Raw genomic sequence first — 5,209 nt, 5'->3', positions numbered from 1 at the left:
TTTATTTATTTAAAAAAAAAAAAAAAACAAAAACAAAAACAGGCCGGGTGTGGTGGCTCACGCCTGTAATCACAGCACTTTCAGAGGCCTAGATGGGCAGATAACTTGAAGTCAGGAGTTTGAGACCAGCCTGACCAACATGGTGAAACCCCATCTCTACTAAAAATACAAAAAATTAGCCAGGTGTGGTGGCATGCGCCTGTAATCTCAGCTACTCGGGAGGCTGAGGCAGGAGAATCACTTGAACCTGGGAGGCAGAGGTTGCAGTGAGCCAAGATTGTGCCATTGCACTCCAACCTGAGCAACAAGAGCAAAAGTTCATCTCAAAACACCACCACCACCACCACCACCACCACCACCACCACCACCACCAACAAAACCAACCCAATTTGGTAGTGTCTGGATAAGGGATTGTAGAGGAGAGGAGTGGAGGGAGGGAGACCAGTGGTGAGAAGGCTATCACAGTAGTTCAGGGGAGAAACGATGTGGGTGTGGACCAGGGGATATGACCACTGGGGTCACTGATGGGTTAAATATAGAGATAGCGGAGAGAAAGAAGGAAGTCAAAGATGGTTTCTAAATTGGGAGCTTGAACAACCAAACAGATAGTGGTTTTGTTTCTTGAAGTGGGGAAGTTAAAACCATGGAAGAGGGCGGGCGCGGTGGCTCATACCTGTAATCCTAGCACTTTGGGAGGCCAAGGTGGGCAGATCATGAGGTCAGGAGATTGAGACCATCCTGGCTAACACGGTGAAATCCCGCCTCCACTAAAAACACAAAAAGTAGCTGGGCGTGGTGGCGAGCACCTGTAGTCCCAGCTACTTGGGAGGCTGAGGCAGGAGAATGGTGTGAACCTGGGAGACGGAGGTTGCAGTGAGCCGAGATCGCGCCACTGCACTCCAGCCTGGGCAACAGAGCAAGACTCTGTCTCAAAATAACATAAATAAATAAAATAAAAATTAAAAAATAAAAAACCATGGAAGTGGGCCAGGCGCAGTGGCTCACCCTGTAATCCCAACACCTTGGGAGGCCAAGGCAGGCGGATCACCTGAGGTTAGGAGTTCGAGACCAGCCTCACCAACATGGAGAAACCCCATCTCTACAAAAAACAAAAAACAAAATTAGCTGGGTGTGGTGGTACATGCCTGTAATCCCAGCTACTTGGGAGGCTGGGGCAGGAGAATCGCTTGAACCCAGGAGTCGGAGGTTGCGGTGAACCGAGATCACGCCATTGCACTCTAGCCTGGGCAACAAGAGCGAAACTCTGTCTCAAAAACAAACAAACAAAAAACCCCAAAGACCCATGGAAGTGAAGGCTGTGAATGGAGACCCAGCAATGAAAGTGATGCTTTTCCAAGGACCCGTGAATTGCCACTGAAGGTGTTTGGCAATGTGGCCTGGGTAGGAGTGGGGGTTGAACGCTCTCTGAGCAAGGGAAGGCAAGGCCAGAGTTATCAGCTCCTGAGAACTAAGATCGATGTGAGGACCAGATGGAGTCATTAGAAGGGAAACCATCTCAGATGGTAAAGATTGTTTGAAATGAGGTTTTTCCATAGAAACCCTGCAAATATAGCCCTTTGACATTTCTCTCTTCTTCCTTCTCCTAGCTCAGACTCCTGGAGATCAGGAGACCAGAACTTGTTCACCCTCCTCTGTATATCTGCGGTGAGCAGACACTGACATGCCAGAAAAAAAGAAAAATGCATTTGGCTGTAATATTTGCAAGACTCAAGAAGGTACTGGGAATACATTTATTTCCATAGAGGAAGGGGTTGATGTTTTATGAGAAAGGGTACTCAGTCTCAAAAAAAAAAAAAAAAAAAAAAAAAAAAAAAAAAGAAAAAAAAAAACTAAATAGTTAGAAATACCCAGGGAAACTGTCAGAAATATATTTGTAGTGGGAAACTGTAATATAATTCTCTTGGGCAAAGTAAGAAAAATATACAAAGTATGAAGGAAGGAACAGAGAATCTCAATGATAAAGTTGATTGATTAGTTAGCCTCTCTTTCAACAAATATTTACTAAATGATGTGTGCCAGGCTCTTTGCTGGATACCAGGAAGATATCAGCCATAAATGCATCATCAGTGAACATCCCGAGCCTCCATCCTCTTGGAGCATGTACTCAAGTGATATTTATTTAACTTAGTATTTCATGAATGGAGAATCTACCTTTTTCAATGCCAATAAAACATTTACAAATCTTGGTCAAATATTAGGCCGTGAAGGAGATACAAAATTCCCCAATCTTGAAATTGTACTGGACACATACTCATAATGCAATAAACCAGAAATTTCTAATGTTTAAGTGACAGAAACCAACCTCTTAAAAAATCCCAAAACTGTTCTAAATAATTCTTTGATCAGTGAGAAAATTCAAATTGCAAATACAGATGATTATAAACAGACAATGAGGCGAGGCTTGGTGGCTGATGCCTGTAATCCCAGAATTTTGGGAGGCCAAGGCAGGAGGGTTGTTTGAGGCCAGGAGTTCAAGACCAGCCTGAGCAACATAGTGAGACCCCTGTCTCTCCAAAAAAATTTTTCTTTGAATTAACCTGGCATAGTGACATGCACCTGTAGTCCAGCTACTTAGGAGGCTGAGGCAGGAGTATTGCTTGAGCCCAGGAGGTTGAGGCTGCAGTGAGCCAAGGTCACACTATGGGGCACAAATAACAATAGATTGTTAAGAGCGTGTTGTTGTTGTTTTTTAAGAGACAGCATCTCACTATGTTGCCCAGGCTGATCTTGAACTCCTGGCCTCAAGGAATCCTCCTGGCATGGCCTCCCAACATGCTGGGTTTACAGGCATGAGCCACTGCACCCAGTCATATTATTATTTTATAATGAACTAAGCTTGGTGTTAGGGGCTTCTCGTACTTGTTTTATATAATCCTCACAACCAACCTAGGGTAGCACCCTGTTGCTGAGTAGGTACTCAGTAAATATTGTTGAATGAGCAGATGTGGCTCAGAGTTGAAGTAAGTTGCCTGGCCAGGTGTGGTGACTCGCACCTGTAATCCCAGCACTTTGGGAGGCGGAGATGGGGAGGATCCCTTGAGCTAAGGAGTTCAAGACCAGCCTGGGCAACATAGGGAGACCCCTGTCTGTATTTTTTTTTTTTTTTTTGAGACGGAGTCTCACTTGGTCGCCCAGGCTGGAGTGCAGTGGCCGGATCTCAGCTCACTGCAAGCTCCTGGGTTCACGCCATTCTCCTGCCTCAGCCTCCCAAGTAGCTGGGACTACAGGCGCCCGCCATCTCGCCCGGCTAGATTTTTTTTGTATTTTTTAGTAGAGACGGGGTTTCACCGGGTTAGCCAGGATGGTCTCGATCTCCTGACCTCGTGATCCACCCGTCTCGGCCTCCCGAAGTGCTGGGATTACAGGCTTGAGCCACCGCGCCCGGCTGTATTTTTTTTTAAGAGACAAAAAAGTCCACCGCACCCGGCCTTTTTTTTTCTTTTTTTAATAAAGTGACTTGCCTAAGACTACACAGCAGAAGTTAATCAAGCTGGGGCTTGCATTGAGGAGGCCTGCTTAGTTCTGTGGTTGTAACTGCCATGCGACTCGATCAATGTGGTTGTCGAAACATGCAGATAGGAAGAGCTAATGATTTAAGATGGCTTTAACCAAAACCTTTTTATGTTTTGAGATGGAGTTTCTCTCTTGTTGCCCAGGCTGGAGTGCAATGGTGTGATCCCGGCTCACTGCAGGCTCTGCCTCCCAGGTTCAAGTGATTCTCCTGCCTCAGTCTCCTGAGTAGCTGAGATTACAGGCATGCACCACCATGCCTAGCTAATTTTGTATTTTTAATAGAGATGGGGTTTCTGCATGTTGGTCAGGCTGGTCTCGAACTCCTGACCTCAGGAGATCCGCCCGCCTCAGCCTCCCAAAGTGCTAGGATTACAGGCGTGAGCCACCTGGTCCAGCCACCAAAACCATTTTTTCTGAGGCGTTTTGCTTACTTGCTTGTTCCTTCTTTCTCTCTTCCCTCTCTCCTTTTCTTTCTTTCACACCAGAAAGATGGATATGGAGTATTCACTTTATACCAGGCGTTGTTCCACTTTCTGGGGATTCAGGTGGGAGAGGTAGGCAATAAACAAGTAAACCAGCTGGGCACAGTGGCTCACGCCTGGAATCCCAGCACTTTGGGAGGCCGAGGCAGGTGCATCACCTTAGCTCAGGAATTCAAGACCAGCCTGGACAACGTGGTGAAACCTCATCTCTACTAAAAATACAAAAATTAGTCAGGCACAGTGGCATGTGCCTTAGTCTCAGCTGCTCGACCTTGTCTCAAAAAAACAAAACAAACAAACTGAGGGAGGGGAGATGTGACAAGAAGGTGGTGATGGACAGTGGAAATGTGGAATGGTACATGGACTACAGAGCCTGAGAGGTGAAGGATTGTCAGTGTGAGGGCACCAGAGAAGGGGATGAAAAGGTGGATACTGGTGGGACGTCCGTCATCAGGAGGTTGGAATGGGCTGTTACTGATCACCACAGGGTCTAGGGTTTGACCGTGGGAGTGCGTGGCTGAGGTGGGGTGGAGGAAAATTGTACCAAAGTGCAGAGGACAAGGAACTGAGTGGGGGTGGCGGTGTTGGTTGGATTGCCTAGGTGGATGTGAGTCCACACAAATAGAAACGTGATTAATGGTGGAGACGTAAATTTAAGCCAAATGCTTAAGCCTTCGATGAAGCTGGGAGATGTTGGAAGATGACTGCAACAAGGAGGGTTAATGGATGGCACAATCTGTTGGCATGTGCTTTAAAGATGCTTTGGCACAGAAAGACAAATATCACACTGGTGTGGCTCACGCCTGTAATCCCAGCACTTTGGCAGGTTGAGGCAGGCGGATCATTTGAGGTCAGGAGTTTGAGACCAGCCTGCCCAGCATGGTGAAACCCCGTCTCAACTAAAATATAAAAATTAGCTGCATGTAGTGGCAGGCAGCTGCAGTCTCAGCTACTCGAGAGACTGAGGGAGGAGAATTCTTGAACCCAGGAGGTGGAGGTTGCAGTGAGCCGAAATCAGCCACTGCACTCCAGCCTGCGCAACAGAGTGAGACTCCCTCTAAAAAAAAAAAAAAATTAAGGCCGGGCGCGGTGGCTCAAGCCTGTAATCTCAGCACTTTAGGAGGCCAAGGCTAGTGGATCACGAGGTCAGGAGATCGAGACCATCCTGGCTAACACGGTGAAACCCCGTCTCT

The sequence above is a fragment of the Rhinopithecus bieti genome, unplaced genomic scaffold, assembly GCF_001698545.2.
Source record: "Rhinopithecus bieti isolate Rb0 unplaced genomic scaffold, ASM169854v2 scaffold_81659, whole genome shotgun sequence".
NCBI lineage: Eukaryota > Metazoa > Chordata > Mammalia > Primates > Cercopithecidae > Rhinopithecus > Rhinopithecus bieti.
Note: the sequence above shows the minus strand (reverse complement) of the source record.